This window comes from Neoarius graeffei, chromosome 4 (assembly GCF_027579695.1).
Source record: "Neoarius graeffei isolate fNeoGra1 chromosome 4, fNeoGra1.pri, whole genome shotgun sequence".
NCBI lineage: Eukaryota > Metazoa > Chordata > Actinopteri > Siluriformes > Ariidae > Neoarius > Neoarius graeffei.
Genome location: NC_083572.1, coordinates 40,016,717 through 40,044,297, shown reverse-complemented (window position 1 = coordinate 40,044,297; position 27,581 = coordinate 40,016,717). Strand labels below are relative to the sequence as shown.

Here is a 27,581-nt window from a genome sequence, read left to right as displayed (position 1 = left end):
CTCAGGTCAAGCAGGCGAGGCTTGCATTCCAGCAAACAAATAAAAAAAGTTACATCGTAGGGGTTAAGAGGTCTGCAGAGAAAACCTCCTGGAGACACAGGCCAAAGAAGCGAAGGCCGAAATACTAATTTTTTTTTAAATGAGAAGTGCAGGAAAACCAACAACGGAGAGTTCCGTGAATGGTTAGTGTTGTGTGGTGGGTTTTTTTTCTCATCTCATCTCATTATCTCTAGCCGCTTTATCCTGTTCTACAGGGTCGCAGGCAAGCTGGAGCCTATCCCAGCTGACTACGGGCGAAAGGCCCTGGACAAGTCGCCAGGTCATCACAGGGCTGACACATAGACACAGACAACCATTCACACTCACATTCACACCTACGGTCAATTTAGAGTCACCAGTTAACCTAACCTGCATGTCTTTGGACTGTGGGGGAAACCGGAGCACCCGGAGGAAACCCACGCGGACACGGGGAGAACATGCAAACTCCGCACAGAAAGGCCCTCGCCGGCCACGGGGCTCGAACCCGGACCTTCTTGCTGTGAGGCGACAGCGCTAACCACTACACCACCGTGCCGCCCTATTATTATTATTATTATTATTATCAGTTCACAGTTGTGTGTGTATGAAAGAGACAGAGAGAGAGAGAGAGAGAGAGAGAGTTTTCCTTGAGATTAAATATTTAACTTATGAAATAAAATGGCCTATTTACCATAATGATGCTTGAATATAGTCGCTCGTACTGTATTATTTTTCACATGCAGTCACACACTTTCAGTTAAAACTAGAAAGTGGTTGGTAAAAAAAAAAAAAAGAGTGGCTGCTAGATTTTTTTTTTTGGGGGGGGGGGGGGGGGATCTCTTACCCTCCTCACTGTTCGTTGGGGAGAAATACACTTGGGTCCACTTCCAGGCAAGTTTGTCACAGCTCCAGTTGGTTTCCACTTTTTTTTTTATTATTATTATTATTATTATTATTATTGCTCAACAGTAGAAATATGTTTTTTCAGGCGAGTAGCTTTTTTTTTTTAAATAACTATTTCCTGACTTATGAAGGTCAACACACTTCTGCTCTCTCATTTGGTTTGTGTGTTCTCTCTTATCTTTCCCATGTTGACGGATGGTGAAAGGAATTTAGCCTCTGTGTCGCCTCATATTTGTTCCCCAGTTAATCAGGAAGTCATGGATTATAGCTTGAAAGTTCCTACACACTCCAGTCAACTCAAAGCTGTACTATTTCACTGGGAAACGTGTTTCAGTTGCTTTGAGTTCAGTATCATTTCTAGGGGTGCCAATAATAGTGGCACATGCGTTTTTGCTGAAAAATAATTATTTCTCGATGAGGGATTTGTTTTTCGCTGAATAAATGTATTTCAGTCAAAGGTTGGGTTTTTTTTTCTGATTTTTCCAACGTGAGATGAAGCGACTTCTTCGCCAAAAGGTGGATTTTTTTTTTTCTAACCCTTTTTCCTAATCTTTACAAGGGGGGCAATAATCATGCAGGGCACTGTGGATATGACAATCGTAATTGTCCACTCCAGGGTATAATAACATAGCTAAAAGTATAGATGCACTCTTTACTCTTAGAAGGAAGGGAATCCAAATGAAAGGATTAGTCCGGAGGGCTGAGCATCATTGGGTAATAAAGCTCATTGTATTAACAAAGCCATGACGGGGCTCCATCGTTTAATAAATGTGGATTTCTGAAGCCTTAATGAGAATGTACGGTAATTTGCTCCATCTGAAAGCGGTCCGATACTTTTTGGATCCATGTATTATATGTGGAAGAGTCTGATTTCAGCCATCTAATTGTTACACACTTCGAGGTTGCTGTAAATAATATATCGAAAAGGTATTTCTTGGCTTTCCCATCCAGGCCTTTAGGTTCAACTCCAAGTATGCCCCTTTTCCACCAAAGCAGTTCCAGGGCTGGTTCGGGGCCAGTGCTTAGTTCGGAACCGGGTTTTCTGTTTCCACTGACAAAGAACTGGCTCTGGGGCCAGAAAAACCGGTTCCAGGCTAGCACCAGCTCTTTGCTGGGCCAGAGGAAAGAACCGCTTACGTCAGCGGAGGGGCGGAGTTGTTAAGACCAACAACAATAACAAGACCGCGAAAGATCGCCATTTTTAAGCGGCGAGAAGCAGCAGCTGTACAAACGCGAAGTCATCCATTATTATTATTGTTGTTGTTGCTGCTGCTGCTTCTTCCGTGCTGTTTTTGCTTCGATATTCGCGCCAAGGTTTAAGCAAACGTAGCGACGTGACTGATGTATACAGCGATGTAATGACGTATACAGCGACGTAATGACGTGGCACCGCAAGCGATGGAAAAGCAAACTGGTTCTCAGCTGGCTCGCAAGTTGAACGAGTTGTGAACCAGCACCAGCACTGGCCCGAACCAGCCCTGGAACTGATTTGGTGGAAAAGGGGTAGTAGTGACACTTTGGGGTCATATGGAATGTCCGGTTGGAAAACCTCCTTTAGGGCATCAAATGCCATTCTACAAAACGAACGTAACTTGGGGCATAGCCAGAATATATGGGTGTGTGTGTGTGTGTTTCACAGTTCCACCAACATGAGCTGGGCTGTGTTAGGCCAGTCTTTGTTGTTATTTCTGGTGTTCTAAAGAAGCTAGTAAATATTTTCCATTTGAATTCCGTCCACGTGCAGTATTTTTGAATTTGTAAGTAGCTATGCCTCCGTACACACCTCCCTTCCAAAAGTCTTGCGGAACGACCTTGTTCATTTCTGCTTCCCACATCTGCTTTATCTGTCTGGAGTTTTGTATGTAGATTCAGAGATAAAATATAATATATAATTTTTATGAATTATTTTCATGTCCTCATTTGTATTTCTGTGAGAAACCTTTCTATTGAGGGCGGCACGGCGTAGTGGTTAGCACTGTCGTTTCACAGCAAGAAGGTTCTGGGTTCGAGCCCAGCGGCCTACAAGGGCCTTTCTGTGCGGAGTTTGCATGTTCTCCCCGTGTCTGCGTGGGTTTCCTCCACAGTCCAAAGACATGCAGGTTAGGTTAACTGGTGGCTCTAAATTGACCGTAGGTGTGAATGTGAGTGTGAATGGTTGTCTGTGTCTATGTGTCAGCCCTGTGATGACCTGGCGACTTGTCCAGGGTGTACCCCGCCTTTCGCCCGTAGTCAGCCAGGATAGGCTCCAGCTTGCCTGCGACCCTGCACAGGATAAACGGCTACAGATAATGGATGGATGGACCTTTCTATTGGGGTAGGTTTTCGGAGTTTTCCCCACTCCTTGTGTGTTGTCAGGAAAGATCTTTGCTGTAAATATCGAAAGAAATCTGTCCTTCTGACCGAAAAACGACTTTGGTCAAATTCCTTTTTCAACTGCTCGAATGTCTTAAGATCGTCAGCACTGAATAAGTGGTGCAGATGAAGCAGTCTGTGAGCAGACCGTTTTCTAAAACCAATATCTTAGTAAAGGTCCTCATAAACCTAATGCTTGTTGATGGTGAAATTAGATTTGGTAGCCCAAAAGCTGCCGGTATTTGATTCCAGATTTTAAGAGTGTTCTTTGTCCATTCTGCCAATTCTGTTATCTAGAAAAGGTAGAATTTGTAGGGACACACACAGACACACACACATACATATATATATATATATATATATATATATATATATATATATATATATATATATATATAAAACGGAGCTTTTTTATTTTATTTTCTCTCTTTATTTTAATTTTTTTTCTTTTTTCTGTGTTTGATGTTTGTTTGAGTGTTTTTGTCCGCCGGTTGTGGTGTAGCTCCGGACCCAGTTTTGGGCGTCGGTTCCCTCCAGGCCTTGTTTCGCTGTCGGTGATGCCTGTGCCCCCAGCTATGGACTGCAGTGAGCTCGTTACTCATTTAAACATCGTGGTTGTCCAGCGCTCTGTGCTTTAGTGCTTGGCGTGATGTTCCGAGCGATGTTGCTCGGTGGTGTCGCGGCGGCTGTGCAGGCAGTTTGGGACACACCAGCGCTCTGTGTGGCGGTGCTTCTGTGCTCACTTTGTGGATCCATGGCGTGGTGTTCGAGCGATGTTGCTGGCGGCGTCACGGCGGCTGTGCTGGAGATGTGGGACTTGTTTTCGTGCACCTTTTGGTGGGACTGTGGCTGCTACACCACTGGAATGACATCTTGACTTGGTGGACTTTTTTTTTTTTTCTGCTTATTATTGTAAAGCGACCTTGGGTTTTGAGAAAGGCGCTATATAAATTGAACATGTTATTTTATATATATAATTTTTTTCCAATGTTAAGTCAGAGAGTGTGTGCGCGCATGTGTGTGTCTGAATCCATACTATCAAAGGCTTGATTTGTGCAGCCAAGAAATAATATTTTAAGTTTGGAAGTTTAAAGCCTCCGCCTGGCTGGGGAGCTGTGAAGCCTCATCTCATCTCATTATCTGTAGCCGCTTTATCCTGTTCTACAGGGTCGCAGGCAAGCTGGAGCCTATCCCAGCTGACTACAGGCGAAAGGCGGGGTACACCCCGGACAAGTCGCCAGGTCATCACAGGGCTGACACATAGACACAGACAACCATTCACACTCACATTCACACCGACGGTCAATTTAGAGTCACCAGTTAACCTAACCTGCATGTCTTTGGACTGTGGGGGAAACCGGAGCACCCGGAGGAAACCCACGCGGACACGGGGAGAACATGCAAACTCCGCACAGAAAGGCCCTCGCTGGCCACGGGGCTCGAACCCGGACCTTCTTGCTGTGAGGCGACAGCGCTAACCACTACACCACCGTGCCGCCCTGAGCTGTGAAGTTTTAAGTCTAATTCCAGGATGCTTTTTTGAATTTTGAAATAATTTCATCCAGATGATCGGAAGTCGATTGAGGAATTTAGATAGATGGATGGATGGATGGATGGATAGATTTACTTTATTGATCCCAAGCTGGGAAATTGTTTTGTTGCAGCAGCACGTTATCAGACATGCGGAAAGACAAAGACACACTGTACAACATAAAAAATAAAAGATCCCAAGAACAAGCAGACTATACAACTTACATATAAAAATGTAAAGATAAAAACATCTCTATATTATGTGCTTTGTACTAGGGATGTTAACCGATGACCGTTTGACCGGTCGTTGACCGAATCAATGTCAACCGGTTAAATTTTTTTGGTTGTCGGTGAAAAAAAAAAAATCAATCGTTTTGAAGTTGCCGATTTTGGAGCGGAGAACCTGGAATTCTGTGTTGTAAACGCTTGGGGCATGCCGTGCGGTGTAAGGACGACAGCTGACAAATCAGAAACACCCATTCAGTCATGTCCCGCCCTCCTGCGCCAGTTAAAGACAACTGACAAATCAGAAACACCCATTCAGTCATGTCCCGCCCTCCCGCCCCAGTTAAAGACAGCTGACAAATCAGAAACACCCATTCAGTCATGTCCCGCCCCAGTTGAACACAGCTGCCACTCGGCGAAAGAAAAAAGTGTAGAGAAAGGCTTTTTAGCTTACAAATTACTATTCTGTTTTTTTTTTTTTTAAATTATTATTAGAAGGCACATGGAGTTTAGTCCTGCATTGGCCAGTGCATTCTGAAAGCATGTTTCGGTCTGTAGCCAACAATGCATGTTATTGCAGATCAGATCTCTCCACACAAACTAAAGGCGCAGATGCCGGCTTTTTCATGGACTGTAACGGCATTTGCTTATGTAGTAATTTTAATACAGAATTTACTCTGATGAAATTATTCAGACACTCCAACGCCCCCCCCTAAAAAAAAAATCTGATCTGCACGAGCCGTAAAAAAGGCGCGCCGTTTGCATCCCTGTTTAAACTCATAGGTTAACCGACTTTAACCGGCTAATGAGGCTCGGTGGTCGGTCAAGATTTTTTTTTAGTTTTCGCCATCCCTACTTTGTACATGTGAATGTGCATTAATAGTGCTAAATTCTGTAAGTAGCCTCTGAAATATCATTCATTCATACAGAGACTTTCAATGCGACTTAGTAGAGAAAGAGACCAACTACTCCTAATTAATGCACCAGATTATTTTACTATAATTAGTAGTTGGGAGTTTAATATCCAGGATATAATGTTTTCGGATAAATTTGTGTCTTCTTACAACAGCCAGGCATTTGGGTCACGGCTTATCTTTCCAACATTGTTTCTTCCCTTTTACTTCTGGAGACTCGCTGCACTTCCAGTGAGGTCACACAGGGCAACGTTTGTAGTCACTGGTCACAGCAAATAAAGGGAAATAATGCTGCTCTGTTTTATGCAATTGCTGCTGAATTAACATTGGTTTTGAATCGAATTGAATGAATGAATGAAGATTGTGATTTTAATAAGTTTTTTTTGTGCAGGAAATGAATGTAAGGACAAACGGTGTTTTTGGCACAAAACCATGGCAATACAATTTACAAAAAAAAAAAATCCATGTACTATTCAGGACTTAAGATAATAGGCCCGTGAGTTTTATTATTAATAAAGGTCTTTGTTCACGCTGTGACTAGGTAGAAATGTTTTATATACAGTGCCCTCCACAATTATTGGCACCCCTCGTTAAGATATGTTCTTAGGCTTCTAATAAATTCTTTTTTGAAAAATAAATAATATAGGACAACAATGCAAAAAAAGAGAAAAATTCAACCTTTAATTCAAGTGCATTTATTCAATGGGGAAAAAAAAATCCCACGTTAAGAAATAATTCTTTTACATGAAAGCATGTATGCCACAATTATTGGCACCCCTGATGTTAATACTTTGTACACCCCCCTTTTGCCAACAAGACAGCACTTAATCTTCTCCTATAACATTTCACAAGATGGGAGAATACAGAGAGAGGGATCTTCGACCATTCCTCTTTGCACAATCTCTCTAAATCGTCCTGGGTCCTCTCCTATGCACTCTTCTCTTCAGATCACCCCACAGGTTTTCAATTGGGTTGAGGTCTGGGGACTGAGATGGCCATGGGAGGAGCTGGATTTTGTGTCTAGTGAACCATTTTTGTGTAGATTTGGCCACGTGTTTAGGGTCATTATCTTGCTGAAAGACCCAGTGACGACCCATCTTCAGCTTTCGGGCAGAGGCCACCAGATTTTGATTTAAAATGTCCTGGTATTTCAAAGAGTTCATGATGCCACGCACCCTAACAAGGTTCCCGGGGCCTTTGGAAGAGAAACAGGCCCACAGCATCACCGATCCTCCCCCATACTTCACAGTGGGCATGAGGTGCTTTTCCGCATACTCATCTTTTGTGATGTATTAGTGTTTGTTGCCAAAAAGCTCTATCTTGGTCTCATCTGACCAAAGCACACGGTCCCAGTTGAAGTCCCAGTACCGCTTAGCGAACTCCAGACGTTTACATTTATTCTTGTAAGTGAGAAAAGGCTTTTTCCATGCATGCCTCCCAAACAGCTTGTTGGCATGTAGATAGCGCCTGATGGTTGTTATGGAGACTTTGTGACCCCAAGATGCTACTCTTTGATGCAATTCTCTAACAGTGAGCTTTGGAGAACTTTTTACTTCTCTTACCATCCTCCTCACTGTGCGTGGTGGCAAGATAAACTTGCATCCTCGTCCAGGCTTGTTCGCCACTGTTCCAGTTGTTTTAAACTTCTTGATGATTCCTCTGACTGTAGATATGGGCAGATGTAGGCGAGTGGCTATTTTCTTGTAGCCATTGCCTGACTTACCGGTGAGTGGCCTAGTGGTTAGCGTGTCCGCCTCTCGATCGGGAGATCCTGAGTTCTACTCACGGTCGGGTCATACCAAAGACCATCATAAAAATGGTACCTACTGCCGTCTGGCAAGGCACGCTGCAATACAGATGCGAGTGGGGAGTCAAACTCTCGCGGTTACCAGAGGACTAGCCCCCCACTGTAACCCTAGCTATGTAATAGGCGAGAGGCCGAGGGCTACGAAAACGGAGATCGGCGCCGCCCTGTGCGCCACATGGCTTGGGAAAGACTTTGATTGATTTGATTGCCTGACTTATGAAGGTCGACACACATCTGCCTAATGACGTGTTCTCTTGTCTTTCCCATGTTGAAGAGTGGATAAGAGAAATAGGCCTCTGTGTCACATCATATTTATACCCCAGGGAAACAGGATGTGATGAATTACTAATTAAAGGTTCCTAGATACTCTGATCAACTTCATAAACTACAGTAGAAATGACAGAAATGCTTCAATTACATTTACTTTCTAGGAATTGTTATGGGTGCCAATAATTGTGGAACAGGTGATTTTATGAAAAATAAGTATTTCTTAGTCAGGGATTTTTGTTTTAAATTCACTTGAGTTAAAGGTTACATTTTTCTACAATTTTCAGTGTGAGATCATGCTTCTGCAATAAAAATGTAATTTATTTTAAGGCTTTTAACACATCTTAACCAGGGGTGCCAATAATTGTGGAGGGTGCTGTAGTTGCCTTTAAGACAAGTATTAGATATATAAGATGCATAACAGCTTATTAATCGGATTCATTCCCGTTTAACTACTCTGAGCTCTAAAGACAGAGACAGCATTTTTCTGCTGACTTTAAAACCTGCTCTCCATGTATCTAAGGTTAATGACGGTAATAAGCTGAGAATGCAGCGAGACGTCGAGTCGACGTTTTATTCATGGATCGCTTGTTTAAATCGTAGCGATCGTTTAACTTAAGCCACGTGGAGACGTACTTTACTTTTATAATTGCTGATGGTTGGGCGAAGATTTGATATTTGGTTTGACTTGAGAATACACGACTGTAATTAAGGATTTATTAACACCTCCATCCTACCTGGGTTTGTTGAAAAACTTGGAATGATCCAGGTATAAAGTTTTGATTACATCTCATCTCATTATCTCTAGCCGCTTTATCCTGTTCTACAGGGTCGCAGGCAAGCTAGAGCCTATCCCAGCTGACTACGGGCGAAAGGCGGGGTACACCCTGGACAAGTCGCCAGGTCATCACAGGGCCGACACATAGACACAGACAACCATTCACACTCACATTCACACCTACGGTCAATTTAGAGTCACCAGTTAACCTAACCTGCATGTCTTTGGACTGTGGGGGAAACCGGAGCACCCGGAGGAAACCCACGCGGACACGGGGAGAACATGCAAACTCCGCACAGAAAGGCCCTCGCCGGCCACGGGGCTCAAACCCGGACCTTCTTGCTGTGAGGCGACAGCGCTAACCACTACACCACCGTGCCGCGTTTTGATTAGATATAATTGCATTTATAATTGTCTACAGTGGGGTCCAAAAGTCTGTGACTATGAGTGAAACGCTTCTGTCTGACAGTTTTTTTTATTTTAATACACTTGTGTCCTGTTGTTGTTATTATCAGAGGTGGACAGTAACGAAGTAGATTTACTCGAGTAGTGTACTTAAGTACACTTTTTGAGTATCTATACTTTACTTGAGTATTATTTTTTTTGGAAACTTCTGAGTTTAAGTTCACTCCATCTGAAAGGCAAATATCGTACTTTTTACTCCACTGCATTTCTATCAAGGTCCTCGTTACTATGAAGCGGTTTTGAAAGTGGGTGTTTTTGTCTTTTCTTTTCTAAAACTCGATGTTTTTTCTCAGGCGACACTGAGACAGCCAGTCAGTGATCACTAGGGTCACGTCACGTCCATAGACTGTATAAAATCAAGTTCAGTGCTTTCTCAGCAGCATTATTTAACACAATCAGTTGATGGCAGAACGGAAGGAGGCGGTTCTTCTGGGGAACGCACGCACCCATGGCCATACCTAGAACCCATGTTTCAGGTTTCTGAAAGGATTAAAGATTCGTTTCGTTTTAAATGTTTGCTTTGTTTCCCTAAAACGAACCACATCACGGCCTACAAAAACTCGCCGTCCAATTTGCGGGAGCGTATTGAGGTGTGTAAACGTTTTATTCCAAGAGAAAGCTTGCAGTGAAGTTGTCTGTGCTTTTAGAGCTAGCGATAATGTTGCAATAGCTACGCAGTCTGGTTAATCAAATGACTTTCTATGGATTTGCCCACCAAGATGCCATAACCTTGTCCACAGCTAACATTTACACATAGCTAGCTAACTTGGACACTTAGTTAGCATGTAATCATGGAGTTACGCTAACATGAATAACGTTAACTTATCTGAAGTGCTTTCAGAATTATGTTTTAGCATAATCTTGCCAAATAAACAGAATGTAGAAATCTTTCTTTTCTAGTAGCGTTAGCTACCCGATATGATTTCGAGTTTGAAAAGAGTTTGCTAGCATGTCAGGTGGAGCTTCACTGACTAGCTAGCTTAACGTTAAACCAGCATGATGGCACAGCACGCGTTCATTTTCTGAATTCACATTTCTGCGTTAGGTTTTGTAAGCGTTGTGTCAATAATACAACAATGCGTTGACAGAAAATGTACTTTTAACACTTAAGTATTTTTAAAAGCAAGTACTTCAGTACTTTAACTTAAGTAAAAATGTGACTGTACAACTTTCACTTGCATCGGCATAACATTTGACCAGCGGGATCTGTACTTTGACTTGAGTAATGAACTTGGGTACTTTGTCCATCTCTGATTATTATTATCAGCAACAACTTGAGTGAAAAGCGGAGTCTTTGAAATATCGACATGAAGTTCAGAGTTTCTTCGTATTTGCTCGTATGTGCACTCGAGCTGGTACGGACTCCACAAGTTTGCGCAAAACTTTTATGATCCGTTTTAGATTAAATCCAGCAGCGTATCGGCTGAGCACATGCTTCAGTAGAAGAGGTAAATATGGAACATTTTGTATAAAGCAGTTAACCTGGTCAATATCATTTACTTACATTTAAAAGAGGGATGGAGACAACTTGAATATTGAATAACTGTTTTCGAAGGTTCGCAATTCTTCAACTTTCTGTTTATTCTGTTCATTTCGGTTTTAAATAATAATATTAAGAATTTAAAAAAAAAAATTTAAATCCCAGATGTTCAGTGTCGTCTCAGACTCTTGGACCCTCCTCTATATATTTTTATTGATTTGAAACCTGACTGGAAGCACATGAAGCAGTTTTTCAATAGTTATTTTATATAACATTTTTATTTGTGGCGGCACGGTGGTGTAGTGGTTAGCGCTGTCGCCTCACAGCAAGAAGGTCCGGGTTCGAGCCCCGTGGCCGGCGAGGGCCTTTCTGTGTGGAGTTTGCATGTTCTCCCCGTGTCGGCGTGGGTTTCCTCCGGGTGCTCCGGTTTCCCCCACAGTCCAAAGACATGCAGGTTAGGCTAACTGGTGACTCTAAATTGAGCGTAGGTGTGAATGTGAGTGTGAATGGTTGTCTGTGTCTATGTGTCAGCCCTGTGATGACCTGGCGACTTGTCCAGGGTGTACCCCGCCTTTCGCCCGTAGTCAGCTGGGATAGGCTCCAGCTCGCCTGCGACCCTGTAGAACAGGATAAAGCGGCTACAGATAACGAGACGAGATGAGATTTTTATTTGTTTATTTTTAATAATAGTACACTGTATTATACCTTTTTTTTAAAAATGCAGCACTATTGATGGCTTGTTATGGCTGATAGCGCTGTTGACAGCTAGTGATACAGTGACTCACAGTGAGCACAGTGTAAAAATTAATTTCATAGAAATCTCTGATCGGTATCATATTTTATTTTTTGTCCTATCTCGCAACCCTTGCTTTTAATACGTTGTAATGCGTAGGTTTAGAGGAGCTTTGTATTTAACTGGAGGAATTCTTCACTGTACAGTCAGAAGAGAGAGAGAGAAGGGTGTTTTTTTATTTATTATTATTATTATTATTATTATTATTATTATTATTTATTTAACCTCCTAAGGCCCAAGCTGTTTTTTTACATGCATTTTTTATTTCTCTTTGCTATTTGGGCTTATTAGAACCTGATTAGAATAAAAACTAAGCATCATCTTTTGATAAGATGTACTTTTAGAGAAAAAGTATGTCCACATACGTGGATTCTTGTTCCGAATTTCCATAAAGTGCTGTCCACGCATGTGACCGCTAAGGCCTAGGAGGTTAAATAAAAAACTCTTTCGGAGAGCAGGAGGGAACAAGTTTAATACAGATCTGTGAACCTGCACCACCAAATACTGGCAGAATAGAGATGCAGGCTCACACACACACACACACACACACACAGAGAGGAGAGTTTTGATTTTGGAAAAGAAGGTCCTTGCTTGAGGAAATTATGCAAACCTGGCCTTAATAAAGGTCACTTATTTGTGAATATATGGTACTCTGACCCTGTTTTTCCACTGCACTGCTTAAGTATCTTTCTTCTCACATGAATCTTTCACAGGATACGTATTATATTTTGAAGGGTTTTTGGGTTTTTTTGTTTTTTAAACCATCTGCTGCCCTGAGCATGCTGTAATCATCATGGCCGTATTTATATTTGAAAAGGTTCCATTGAAGAAGTGTAAAACTATATCAATGCTGGGATTATAAAAGCGGCAGCCTGCAACTGAATTTCTTTCCTCCCCTCCTTTTAAAAATAATGTGAGCGAGGCTGGGTAAAAGAGGCAGATAATATATGTGCCAGATTGATCATTGGCTCGAGACCCCATTATCTCTCTCCATGTTAATTACAATGTGCTCAGCTTGCGTGTCAAAAGACGGATAATTGAGGAAGGTAAAAAGACGTGCCTGCCTTTATTTATGCTTTCACTTTCAGCTTGCGGCAGCTCTTCTGCCCGTCTCCCCCACGCCTGCCGACACTCTGTCTCCCGCTTTTCCCTTTTTAGCTCCATTTATTTATCGTTCGGTAAAACTGTCACTGTGTGATCATCTTTTGCGGAGATATTATTCACTATCATCACCTTCATGCAGCTTTCATTTGGGGCCTGTAGCTCTCGGGTTACTGCCGCTCTGTCTCTGCTGCCAAGCATTAAGATGTAGGAGCATCAGGCTCGGACAAATTCAGAGGAGTTTCCGGCGGTTCCCTCAGGGCGTCAAAAAAGCTAATTCTGGTTGCCTGGATCAATATGTGGGTAGGTCGGTGCTACCACACTCTGCAGAGACTGCTGATTTTCTTAAAGTGCCCTGCAATCCCATGTTATAGCAGTATTTCAAACTGCAATGCAATTTTATACGCACAGTACCAGTCAAAAGTTTGGACACGCCTCCTAATTCAGTGGCTTGTCTTTTATTTTTATTAATTAGAAGTCACTTCATGTCTTAAAAGTAATGATAATGTCGTTCCTCTTTACGTAGTTGAGCGGTTCTTGACGTAATATGGATTACTACAGTTGTCAGTTAGGGCTATTTACTGTATTTTTATTATTTGCTGTTTACTGTTTGATCTCAAACGCATTACGAAGGCAAGAAACCGCACTAATTAACTTTGGACGAGGTACCTGTTCATCGAAAAGCGTTCCAGGTGACGACCTCGCGAAGCTGGTTAAGATGACGCCAATAGCGCACAAAGCGTCGTCAAGGTAAACGGGGACTATGCTGAAGAATCGAAAAAATGAAACGCGTTTTATTTGTTAACATTTTTTGTTTGTTTACCACATAATTCCATCTATGTTCCAGATATTATTTCAAAGTTTTGATGTCTTCAGTGTTGTTCTGCAACGTAGAAAATACAAAATACAGAAAAAAAACCTATGAACGAGGAGGTGTGTTCAAAGCTTTGATTAGTAGATTCATTTTATTAGATTAGATTAGATTCACTTTATTCATCCCACATCGGGGAAATTCATGTGTTACAGTAGCAAGAAAATGTCAAACAGATAACAAATAAAACTGAAATAAAAATTAGACAAACGAAGGATTAAATACAGAGGGCTATTTGCTTTATCTACCGTGAAAAAGTATAGAACAATTGCCTTATTGAGAGGCTCGGAAAAATTGCACATTACAGGTAGACTCTGTGTGTGTGTGTATATATATATATATATATATATATATATATATATATATATATACATAAATTATATATATATATATATATATATATAAGTATGCATAAAAATAGTTTAGGGCCTATATTAATTGCACATAATTGCATCGATGAGAGATGGCAGAGGTAGTAGTGGTGAAGTAGTGCAAATATAACGACAAACAGGTTATTGGTGCTACGTTACAAGTTGTGGGTGTTATACAGTGTGTATATAGATATATAGTACTGTATATTTCATGTATAGAATGCATTTTATATATTTGTTTTAATATATATTTTAATAATAGTGCATGTGATTTTTAAATAATCAAATATATATGTGTATATATAGCTTTTGGGCCTTACGTCTGAGGCAGATTTTGTCAACAGGCCAGGACGATTTGATGACTTGTGGAAAAGGTGGCACCTCGATATCAGAGTACACACAACAAAACGGAATAAGATAAGCGCGATATTCAGAAAATACGATGCGACTTCAGAGAATTACTGAGTAGGAAAGATTGAGTTATCACGGAACCCTGCAAAATGACTTTGTCTTTGTATTGACCGTCACCTGTGGCCGTTCTGAAGTGCTCAGCAGTGAAACCCCCAAGAAGGGACTTTTCTCTTTTTGTTCTCCTTATCTCAGTGCGTGAGGTGACGAAGGTAACATCAGAGCAGTCTTTCCTGTGGTTTAGTGTAGTGTCTGTTAGCGCTGCAGTCCTCGGGGCCACATTTGCATCAAGAGAGCATGTACTCATCAGAGAAAGTACACGCTGTTTCAGTGCACACACACACGCACGCACGCACGCACGCGTACACATGCGCAAGTAACATTTTCTCTCCACCACTTCCTGTCTGTTGACCAGACTAAATAAGTTCATTGGAGCTAAAAAAAACAGAAACAAACTTAATACAAGTAAATACAAAACAAACACACACACACACACACACACACACACACACACACATATAAAACCATGTGCACAGTTTAAAACTCGTCCTGTTGTTTTTTTGCTTCTTAAGATAACATTGTTGTCTATGAATGTTTAAGTTCAGATCACAACTTGTTGGAATTTTGTTTGGCAGGTAAAAAAAAAAAATTCTTGTATTTCGCAACAATTGTGTGTGATTAGAGGAAGGGTGTGTATGGGTGTTTGTTTGTTTGTATGTGTGTTGTCATGGTTCTGAAGGGAGGGGCCAAGGAAACTTGCATATTAACTCGTACGGGCGAGAACAGGCACAGGTATGGAGATCTGTACATGCTGTTTTTCAAACTGAACACTAAATCTTGTAGGTTAAGATATTTGTGATGCAAGTCAGGAAGTACAGTAAGTGTGTTTCGACGTGCATTATATATAAATCTGTCAACTCGGGGAGAGAAAGAATGTGCTAAGTCACTGCAGGTGGTACACATTGTACGCCGACACCCCCCCACCCCGAACATGCACACTATGACGCACTCAGAACCCCAGTGCCTCTGGGTATCTGGGTCAAGCCTTCCCAGCTCCCTCCTTGCTGTAGCACTGAAGCTAACCACAATAACCAACGCTATTGAAACGGCTTGCGTGTTTAAAACAAAAAACAGACGAACCATGCACTTTTGCCTATTTCAACTAGCATCGCTTATGAGTTGTCTTCTACTGGCCTCTTTATTTAATAGAGGCTGCGTCTCCGGTGCTGGAGTGTTAGATCATTGCAGCGAGGCCCGCTTCTCTGTGTTGAGGCCTGTTCTTGTAATGGGTCTTTATTGATCTAAACAACATCAGGCCTTGCAGTGATGTTATTACGATGGAGATAACTTCACTGCGCCCTCCACTCTCAACAACGTGTTAGCCCGTTATTGGGTCTAAATAACTCGGGCTCTCAGACGGTAATGCAGCCGATTAGTCAAGCCCGTGTTCTTTATGGCTGGAGGATCTTAATAAAGCATTTCCTCCCCACCGTCCATGTGTGCACGCATTCACGAGAGTGAAAGACGTGGCCAGAACAAACAGGTGTGCGAATTTCCACACCATCAGTAAAAATAGTATGTATAATGTGAAAGAGGCCCTGCCACGGGGGTTAGAGCAAACACAGAAACGATGCAGCAAATACATCAAAGCTCTTACCAAGTTTTGTTCTTGGCTTCCTTCATCTAAACAGGAAGCTATTAAGCATATGTCTGTGGAGGAGCCAACTCTTAATGATGAAAGCTTTATGAAGAAATGGATTTTAACATCTAAAAGGTGTTGCGTATTAAAATTGGAAAAAGACATTTAAAAAAACAATTTTTTAGCCGTAATTGTTTTTATTTTAACGAGTAATCGGACGTTTTTGTCTTTCAAGGGCGCACAGGAAGCAATATTTATGTGAAGTAACGATCTCTTTCATGTTGAAACATATTTTGCAAGAGAAATGTAATTTGTTGCGATTAAAAGCCTTGTATTTGGTAATGATTTTTTTTTTGTCATCTAGCATCTGACGAGATTCATCTTTAATAACTGTAACACCTTATTTTATTCAAAAACAGGAGTCAGGCATTATGGCTATCTTGCCAAGGTCTACAGGAAAAGAAAATTCTCATTAGGCGTTTATTATTGCCCTCGTCGTGCTTTCATTCCAGTGCCCGCAATAAAATTACATTAAGTGTCAACAATGCTTGTGCTAAAAGTAAGCAGTCGTATTTACCAAGGCTATTGCTTTAGTTTTTTTTTTAAAACAATATGCTGGCATGTTTTGATGTATTAATAAGATAGGATTCAGCTCTGTAAGTGAAAAGCAGTTTATTAAACTTTTAATCAAGTGGCTGTATAGTGTGCCACATGCATTTATATTAAAGAGTTTTCCATGGTTGGAGCTGTTGGTTGTGAGATATTTGTTGTCGTGTGTGTTACCAAGCCTTGCTTAAATGATCTCATCTCATCTCATTATCTCTAGCCGCTTTATCCTTCTACAGGGTCGCAGGCAAGCTGGAGCCTATCCCAGCTGACTACGGGCGAAAGGCGGGGTACACCCTGGACAAGTCGCCAGGTCATCACAGGGCTGACACATAGACACAGACAACCATTCACACTCACATTCACACCTACGGTCAATTTAGAGTCACCAGTTAACCTAACCTGCATGTCTTTGGACTGTGGGGGAAACCGGAGCACCCGGAGGAAACCCACGCGGACACGGGGAGAACATGCAAACTCCGCACAGAAAGGCCCTCGCCGGTCCCGGGGCTCGAACCCAGGACCTTCTTGCTGTGAGGCGACAGCGCTAACCACTACACCACCGTGCCGCCCTACTTAAATGATACTAAAAATTATTTATTTATTTATTTATTATAGCCCAATTACGTGCACAGTTCACAATCTCATAAATCGCCACCATGAACGACGCTTGAAGGTCGCATGGACGACTCCCCACATTTGAACATCTGAACGTCGTTGTTTCTTTTTTCAGTCTCTCAGGAGGGAAATGTAGACGTGCCAACCTTCTCCTCCAGCTTTTGCTGACGTTCACTGATTCATTCTTTCCTCTTCAAGAACCATTTTATCCTGGTCAGGACTGTGGTGGATCCGGATCCAGCCTGGATGGGACTGGAGTCCAGCGTAGTGTCTGCAGGCTCTTTTATGAAACGTGGAGTTATCTGTACATCTCGAGACTAGACTTCTAGCTCCTGTTCCTCATTTGCCGCAGCGTACTGTACCAAGCCCAAATGTTGATGGTTTGATGAAATTATCCTATTTTGGCCCAAGACAGAAGTGAAATTGCTGAATATGAGGTAATCGTTTATTTCTAAGTCACCACTTCCTTAAACATGTGCTATTACTCATAATGCTGCCCCACTCCAAGACTAGGGCACACTCTGCTGTAAATGTAATGGTACACTGAATTTATGTAAATATTCAGTGAGACAATAAGGGAACGCAGAGCTCGTGATGATCAGGCCATAACGGATCCTCATGCTCAGTGACTCGAGTCGGACACGATAAGAAACTTGACAGACATAAATGTGGAGCTCACCAAACATTTTCTACTTCTGACTTTTTTTTTTTTTTGCTCGATGGCCGATGTGCTGCTGTAACAAAAAGGAAAAAAAAACGCTTTTTGTTCCTTCAGTTTTCACTTTCACTATACTTGCTGTGCATTTAGTAGTGGGTGGATTCGACACGCTGGACGTAATTCTCCTTTTAAGGTATAAATTTTGTCCATGGTTTTATCCTGAAATGGAACACGTTAACGTCAGAAAACAACGCGTTTCATACAGTCCACAGAGAATGTGATGTGTCATAATGAAAGACTGAAAGACATAAAAACATCAACATAATTTTCTATTTTGGTATCCACCCCATGTGCACCCAACAAGGACTCAGCACAATAGCTGAAAATCACTCACTCACTCACTCACTCACTCACTGTATTTCAGCCACTTGTTACTTGTCTGTTCTCGAGTGCTGTGATTGCTGTTTCATAGAATGAACTGTTATAGAGACAGAACTATTCTCCAAGAGTTTTGATAAGAAGTGCCAGTGAGTGCAAATTGGGTACTCTCAGCCGCACTGACTCTATTCCAACCTGCGAAGGCTAATTTTTGTAGGATTATCAGTCTAAAATATGACTTTTAGTGAGGCACAGCACTAGTACAGGAACTGGCCACTGTATTAGGATTGGCTTTTGTGCGTAAAAAAAAAAAATAGAGCGTGTTCGGCTAGAACAGGTTTAGCTGTATCGATACGATAGCTTGGATGCTAGAGCCCATTCTACAGAAGAAGCCAAGCCAAGAAGCCTTTATTTGTCACACGTACACTTAAGCACAGACTTAAGCATACAGTGAAATTTAACCTCTGCGTTTAACCCATCTGAAGCAGTGAACACACATGCACACACAAGTGAGTAATGAGCACACACACATACCCAGAGCAGTGGGCAGCTACAGTGGTGCTTGAAAGTTTGTGATCCTTTTAGAATTTTCTCTATTTCTGCATAAATATGACCTAAAACATCATCAGATTTTCACACAAGTCCTAAAAGTAGATAAAGAGAACCCAGTTAAACAAATGAGACAAAAATATTATACTTGGTCATTTATTTATTGAGGGAAATGATCCAATATTACATATCTGTGAGTGGCAAAAGTATGTGAACCTCTAGGGTTAGCAGTTAATTTGAAGGTGAAATTAGAGTCAGGTGTTTTCAATCAATGGGATGACAATCAGGTGTGAGTGGGCACCCTGTTTTATTTAAAGAACAGGGATCTATCAAAGTCTGATCTTCACAACACATGTTTGTGGAAGTGTATTACGGCACGAACAAAGGAGATTTCTGAGGACCTCAGAAAAAGCGTTGTTGATGCTCATCAGGCTGGAAAAGGTTACAAAACCATCTCTAAAGAGTTTGGACTCCACCAATCCACAGTCAGACAGATTGTGTACAAATGGAGGAAATTCAAGACCATTGTTACCCTCCCCAGGAGTGGTCGACCAACAAAGATCACTCCAAGAGCAAGGCATGTAATAGTTGGTGAGGTCACAAAGGACCCCAGGGTAACTTCTAAGCAACTGAAGGCCTCTCTCACATTGGCTAATATTAATGTTCATGAGTCCACCATCAGGAGAACACTGAACAACAATGGTGTGCATGGCAGGGTTGCAAGGAGAAAGCCACTGCTCTCCAAAAAGAACATTGCTGCTTGTCTGCAGTTTGCTAAAGATCACGTGGACAAGCCAGAAGGCTATTGGAAAAATGTTTTGTGGACGGATGAGACCAAAATGGAACTTTTTGGTTTAAATGAGAAGCGTTATGTTTGGAGAAAGGAAAACACTGCATTCCAGCATAAGAACCTTATCCCATCTGTGAAACATGGTGGTGGTAGTATCATGGTTTGGGCCCGTTTTGCTGCATCTGGGCCAGGACGGCTTGCCATCACTGATGGAACAAATGAATTTTGAATTATACCAGCGAATTCTAAAGGAAAATGTCAGGACGTCTGTCCATGAACTGAATCTCAAGAGAAGGTGGGTCATGCAGCAAGACAACGACCCTAAGCACACAAGTCATTCTACCAAAGAATGGTTAAAGAAGAATAAAGTTAATGTTTTGGAATGGCCAAGTCAAAGTCCTGACCTTAATCCAATGGAAATGTTGTAGAAGGGCCTGAAGCGAGCAGTTCATGTGAGGAAACCCACCAACATCCCAGAGTTGAAGCTGTTCTGTACGGAGGAATGGGCTAAAATTCCTCCAAGCCGGTGTGCAGGACTGATCAACAGTTACTGGAAATGTTTAGTTGCAGTTATTGCTGCACAAGGGGGTCACACCAGATACTGAAAGCAAAGGTTCACATACTTTTGCCACTCACAGATATGTAATATTGGATCATTTTCCTCAATAAATAAATGACCGAGTGTAATATGTTTGTCTCATTTGTTTAACTGGGTTCTCTTTATCTACTTTTAGGACTTGTGTGAAAATCTGATGTTGTTTTAGGTCATATTTATGCAGAAATATAGAAAATTCTAAAGGGTTCGCAAACTTTCAAGCACCACTGTACGCTATAGTGCCCGGGGAGGGCACTTCAACCCAACCTCAGGCCAAAGCTGCCCCATGTTAACCTCACCGCACGTTTTTGGACTGTGGGGGAAATTGGAGCACCCAGAGGAAACCCACGCAGACAACGTGCAAACTCTACATAGAAAGGCCCTCGTCGGGCTCGAAACCAGAACCTTCTTGCTATGAGGTGACAGTGCTAACCACTACACCACCGTGCTGCCCATGTTTTATATTTATTTTGAAAATACACACTATGGCCAAAAGTGCGTGTACACCTGATCATCACACCCATATTTGGTTCTTCCCCAAATTGTTGCCACAAAGTTGGAAGCACACAGCTGTCTAGAATGTCTTTGCATGCAATTACCCTTCCCAGGAACTAAGGGGCCCAAAAAATGTCCCAGCACGACAATGCCCCTGTGCACAAAGCAAGGTCCATGAAGACATAGTTTGCCAAGTTTGGAGTGGAAGAACTCGAGTACCCTGCACAGAGCCCTGACCTCAACTCCATTGAGCACCTTTGGGATGAAACGGAATGCCGAAGTGCGCCCACATCAGTGCCCGACCTCACTGATGCTCTCGTTGTTGAACGAGCAGAAATCCCCACAGCCACACTCGAAAATCTAGTGGAAAGCCTTCTAAGAAGAGTGAAGGTTATTATAACAGCAAAGGGGCGACCAATTCCATGTCAATGCTTCTGGTTTTGGAATGGGCACATATGGGTATGATGGTCGGGTGTCCACGTACTTTTTGACTCTACAACAAACGTAAATTTCACTTGGTTCGTTGTTTTTTCTGCCTGTCTGTGCAGCCGTCCGAGATTCTTGCTAGCACATCATCTCAAGAACGAACGGTGGGTTGATTGTAACCAGCAGATGAACTGATTACATTTTAGAATGGATCCAGACAGGGTCAAGACAAGCACAGAAAGGTCAAATGCCCAAACTAGTTCAATAGCTTTCTTGTCGTTTGAAGTTTATTTTAAGGGTATTTCAGGCATACAGATTAGCAGCAAGAAGGCCGAGCCTTGCTGGGGTGGAGGCATACGAAGTTCTGTTTGAGTTGTTTGTGATCAGCACAGAACCAAAGAATACCAGAAATATATCAGTTTCAAAATGGAACAGACATCACACTATACTGTGATAAGTCAATTAGAGTTTGTACATCGGGACTGAGATTGTGTGGTGTCCAACAAAAAAAGCTGTGAGAGTGGATTTTTTTTTTTACTCTCATATACGGGAGTAGACTGTCACATATGAACAGCCTTGCCAGATGGTACCAGAGACTTCAATTCATCATATTTTGAGGAAAACGACTGCACGCAAGTCCGAGCCAAGAGAACAAATCGATGTGTAAACAAGTAAATGTGTAATTTCAGAAAACACATTTATTGACACAAATTTCTTTTTACAAGTATTATACAGCTGCCTATCAAGCTAGCTGAAAAAGAAAAAGCCATGTTCATCGTCACGGGAGTGTACTGGATGGGGCGGGTCACGTGCTCGGTACTACATGATGCATTTCCCGTCCTTGTTTCTTCATTTTTCAGTAAAGCCTTTATCCTGATGAGGGTTCCTGTGATTTATATTTATATTACTTGTTGGTTCGACTTCTAAAAAGATCAACAAATAAGTACTTTTGGAAATTTCATGGGCAGGTGCAACCAAACAAAATCCTTTCGCCTCTTTCTCACGTTGTAATTTTAAACTGAGCACACGGTCCATTGCATCTGGATTCATTTGCTAAATGCGCTATAGCTGCCTCTTTGACCTTATCACCTGTGTAGTATTTTAACTGCCTCCTCCTCCTCCTCCTCCTCCTCCTAAACCTTGTTCAAGGACAAAACAAGTGTATGAGAATGAGTGTACGGATCTCCACGTGAAAGTCCCCGGAGCTCACCATGGGCACCAGATCCCTGTTTGGTGCCAGCTGTTCTGTCAGATCGACGGTTGAAACTTCTCCTAACGCAATTCTACAGGGTAAGACTCGGGAGAATAGCCGCAAAAACAAGCACGCCAGGCAAAAGAGAGCCTTGAATTTTTCATCATCGGTGCTCCGTAGCACTTTTTTTTTTTTTTTTTTCCCCGTCCTCCCCTCCTAAGCGGGCAGTACTCTCATTCATGAGCAGATGTTCAGCGCTGGTGCAAGCTGCAGTCAGCATGAACTCTGCTGGCCTCTCTACCATCGGCGGCAAGGACGTTGGCACCGACCCCCGACATCTGAGAATTTATGTCCAGTAAATGCTGCCTGTATTTTATTTTTTTCAATTTTAGCCACTTTGGCCAGTCCAGAAGCTGGCCAGAGCTGGAAAAGGTGCAGGGGGTAGCAGGATTCTGACAGACCATCAGTCTTCACATCGACACTGATGAAAGACTGGACCAGGTCAGCTCCAAGGGAAGAAAAAATTCCGGAAGACAATTTTGCACAAGTTTGTCATTAATTTCATATGACACTTCACAGTATGGAAGCATCGCATCCTGGCAAGAAAATAAAGGCTCACCCTCCAATTCAAAAGAACCTGGTTAGCTTTTGTTGTTAGATATAAGAGTAGCGAATAAGATTTGGACATTTCGGCTTAAAATACGGCATCTCGTGATCAATTCGCTTAACTGGACAACAGGAAGTGCTGGTAAGGGCTATGTTACGGCATGCTAAGCCCCAGGTGCTGCTGTGGTTAGCCAGGTGGCTGTGTTAGCACGACTGACCTCAGCAAACCCGAGAGACTTCAATGCCATCTAGTACAGATGTAGTTTTATGATCTCAGTTCATTTACACCCTGCCATTTCAGTATCCATGTGCTCTCGTAGTCTCTACTCATTTCATGCTTTGCCTTTGAACGCGGTCACAACATATGTTCGCTTTGGAAAGAGTGCGAAACGACTTTTTTTTTTTTTCATCTTTCGTTGATGTGGCTCTGAGACTGTAATTGAAGGATGATGTTTTTCTTCTTCTTCTTTTTCTTTCTCTCCCCCTTCATGCATGTGTTTCTTCAGCACGTTTCCCACTTCACACTATCTAATTGGCCATTTTCAGGTTGGGTTTATGAGAGCAAAACTAATTAGTGTTTCTAAATTCAGCGAGAGCAAGAGAGATGGGGGGAGGAAGGAAGAGGGGAAAAAAAAAACTTGGTTGAATTGATTGTTCTGGTTTCCTCTTCAGTGTCAGACTCTGAACAATAATATAAAGAGTTTAATCGCGTTTGAACGGCTCGTGTTTTCAAACTTCTGCTGAATGTCATCGCCGCTCTCCTGTGGCATTTTGTTTGGCACAGTCACAGCCCAAAAAAATAGAAGAGCTGCCCTCTTTCCAAATCCTCTTTTGGGTCTTTTGTGTTTCAGTGGAAGGTTTGGATGGAAATAACAATGCGGGGTATTTTTTAGGTGGAGTCGATTCTGTTTGATTCGGAATGTCCTAGTGAAAGATGGCCAGGGAGGGGAGACCCCACAGTTTACAGTAGCGCTGTCTTCCCCTCGTTACCTTTATTCACAGAGCTCCAGCTGCAACGAGCCCTCAGGAAGGCCACCTCTCTCTCTCTCACACACACACACACACACACACACACACACACTGTTTGAGTTGGCAGACACCATACTCTCTTGAAGCTTTTGCTGCCTCGGCAAGAAAGACACCAGTGGCGGCCATTCCTCCAACCAGGATGTGCTTTTTTTTTTTTCTCTCTCCACCTCTTTCACCTCTTGTTCAGGAAACACATTTCTGTCTTCCTCACCTCTCATGTTTTTCCCCCAATGATGAGGAGAGAGAAAGAGGAGTCAGGAGATTGAGTGACAGCACAGCGTCCGTCGGGGATAGGGCTAATATGTAGCGTTTAGAACATGAGCCAGAGCACTCCCCACCCTCCACCCTCCAACTTGTCTGCTGGGGTTTCATTATAGTGAATACAAAAAAAGTTTATAGGTCATTTTAACGATGTACCATAAAGCTTACACTATTTTTATTTTCCCATTTTGGCACCGCAGGGATTGGTGTTCAGAGGGCCCAGTAATTAAGAAGCCAGGAATCTAGGGTTAGGGACAAAGAGTGTTTAAATGCAATTAGAGCACTGGCACGAATCAATTTGAACTCAATTACAGTTTTCTTGAATGTGCTATTATTTGTTTAATCAAGGGAATTTTGGCCCTCTCCAAGATGCTAAATATGTTCCAGCAGATATTTTAAACAAGGAGCGAAAGAGACGCTCAGAGGAACCGGGTTAACGTGGCAGTAATGAACAACTGATTCAAAGTGACCTCTCTCGCTCCGTTTCTCTAACTCTCCCTCACCCTCCCCTCTAATCCTTCTGGAGGTAAAGTCGATCTGATTGTGTGGAGATGAAGCTATCGGAGCAGATGCTTAATTAGCACAAAGCATTTATTGAAATGTGTTGCTGCAGGTGGAGCAGTGTTCAAAACTCTTCTCTCTCTCTCTCTCCCCCCTTCTCTTTCTCCACTTTCCCTGTCTTCTATAGGCAGAAGACTTCAGTGTCACAGTCTTTGTGGATGCTGAAATCGGAGAAAAGTAAGTGTCTGATGCTTTAAGTAGTACAGGTTGTGTTTGTGTATTCGATGTACTGTAGTAACACATACACATTCGATGCACCCTTGAAATATGCTACAAAGAGCAAACTCCATCTCCATGCGATTGCTATACTGTTGTGATGAACTACTGACACTACAGACTGGTACACTTTACAGATTGCTTTTGAATTTCTGCTTCCAACTTCTCAAGGAAAATAAAATAATAGCTTGAGAAGAACTCTCTTTTCTCCTTCCTATATACTACCGTTCAAAAGTTTGGGGTCACTTTGAAATGTCCTTCTTTTTGAAAGAAAAGCACTGTTCTTTTCAATGAAGATCACTTTAAACTAATCAGAAATGCACTCTATCCATTGCTAATGTGGTAAATGACTATTCTAGCTGCAAATGTCTGGTTTTTGGTGCAATATCTACATAGGTGTATAGAGGCCCATTTCCAGCAACTCTCACTCCAGTGTTCTAATGGTACAATGTCTTTGCTCATTCAGTGCGTTTACATGCACATCCAAATCGAGCTACTGTCGGTAATCGAGCTAAGGGTCCCAGCAGGGGTGCCAGAGAAATCCAATCCTACATGCACACAAGGAAATCGAGCTATTGTGTGAGGTACATTGTGCACCCGAGCCACAGGTGGCGCTACATGCCCCATCGTGTTGGTACACTTCCGGTTGTCGTCATGAAGAAGAGCTATTCAAGAGTATAAACAAAGTTATCGGTTTCGTGCTCACAAGAAGAACGACGACGAGGACAGCAACATCGAGAGATGTTGTTCCTCCTGACCTCTTCTGCTGCTCGCTACTACTACTGTTGTCATGCCGACCGAGGCTGTCGTGTTTCCCGCTTGTGGTCTCGTCACTCGTCACTTCCGGAAGGGGCAGTGCTGAAGTAAGTAGCTCGACTATGTAGCTCGGTAGGGTTTACATGCACTAAGTAGCTCGGCTACAATCGCATAATCTAGGTCGCGTAGCTCGATTACGAGAAATCCAGTTCGGTTCGATTTCAGCCGAGCTAAGGTGTTTCCATGGCATTTAGAACTTCGATTTCAGTCGAGCTACGGCAGAAATTCGATTTTCTCTATGTGCATGTAAACGCACTGAGTGCCTCAGAAGGCTAATGGATGATTAGAAAACCCTTGTACAATCATGTTAGCACAGCTGAAAACAGTTGAGCTCTTTAGAGAAGCTATAAAACTGACCTTCCTTTGAGCAGATTGAGTTTCTGGAGCATCACATTTGTGGGGTCGATTAAATGCTCAAAATGGCCAGAAAAATGTCTCAACTGTATTTTCTATTCATTTTACAACTTATGGTGGGAAATAAAAGTGTGACTTTTCATGGAAAACACTAAATTGTCTGGGTGACCCCAAACTTTTGAACGGTAGTGTACATACTTCTCCCGTTCAGGCACCCTCTGAATTGAGTTTTTTGTTGCCTTGCTGTAGCCCACGAGCTATGTTCTTGACCCCTGTCATACTGGCATGTGTCCTGTATGGTGTGTAAACATTCAATCAACAAACAGTGATGCTGAGAATACACAACATCACCAAACTATGCTTAAAGACTTTTGTGTACTGTAAACCCTTTTACTGTACATGACCTTCAGTCAAACACACACACAAACACACACGGGTTCATCTTCTGTGTCTTCCAAAATGCTGCTACTAATCAATGAAGGATGTCATGATCCTTAAGTAGCTTTCTGTTTGTGAAACATATGTGGTCTCCCCCTTTTTAAAGAATCAAAAGTTGGCTGCTCAGCTTTTCCACGGCCGGGTGTCGTGTTATTCTCTCGTTATTCCACTTACAATTGAACAGATAAAAAGTGTGGTGTTGATTTTCAAGTGTGGCATTTGTATTTGGACTCTGTTGCTACCGTACGAACTCTCAGTATGAAGTCCAAAGAACTGTTTACTGTTAGTGTAGTATGCCTCCATTAGGCTGAAACATCAAAACAGACCCATCAGCAGTCCCTTACTCTCGGCTCTGCTCTATGGGCGACAGGGCTTTCAGTGTTAATGGCCCTAAGCTGTGGAATGCCCTGCCACTAGCGTTGCGCCAATGCTCAACACTGCCCACGTTCAAAAAACAGCTAAAAACACATCTCTTTAGCTTGGCCTTTTCTCTCTGATTTTTAATAATGTTGTTATTATTATTGATTTCTCATTATCTTATTATTGTTCTTATCCTATTGTTTTGCTTTTTATTGTTTGTTTTTTACTGTTCAGTGTCCTTGGGTACCTTGAAAGGCGCTTATATGTATCATTATTATTATCAGAGAGATAGCAAAAACATGACGGCACGGTGGTGTAGTGGTTAGCGCTGTCGCCTCACAGCAAGAAGGTCCGGGTTCGAGCCCCGTGGCCGGCGAGGGCCTTCCTGTGCGGAGTTTGCATGTTCTCCCCGTGTCCGCGTGGGTTTCCTCCGGGTGCTCCGGTTTCCCCCACAGTCCAAAGACATGCAGGTTAGGTTAACTGGTGACTCTAAATTGACCGTAGGTGTGAATGTGAGTGTGAATGGTTGTCTGTGTCTATGTGTCAGCCCTGTGATGACCTGGCGACTTGTCCAGGGTGTACCCCGCCTTTCGCCCGTAGTCAGCTGGGATAGGCTCCAGCTTGCCTGCGACCCTGTAGAACAGGATAAAGCGGCTAGAGATGATGAGATGCGATAGCAAAAACATTAGGTATGCCCAGATCAAGTATTTG

The 27,581-nt window shown here is 42.4% G+C and overlaps 1 protein-coding gene across 6 annotated transcripts in view; it reads left to right on the top strand.

The window, feature by feature from the left end:
- Nucleotides 1–27,581, top strand: part of foxp1b (forkhead box P1b) — a 402,937-nt gene that overhangs the window by 53,389 nt on the left and 321,967 nt on the right. For 5 of the 6 annotated variants that reach the window (XM_060919243.1, XM_060919241.1, XM_060919244.1 and 2 more), the window contains one exon: nt 24,814–24,863. The exons of the other annotated variant lie outside the window; for it this stretch is intronic. The gene's annotated coding sequence lies outside the window, so the exon portion shown is untranslated. The remainder of the gene's footprint in view (nt 1–24,813; nt 24,864–27,581) is intronic. 6 annotated transcript variants of the gene reach the window in all.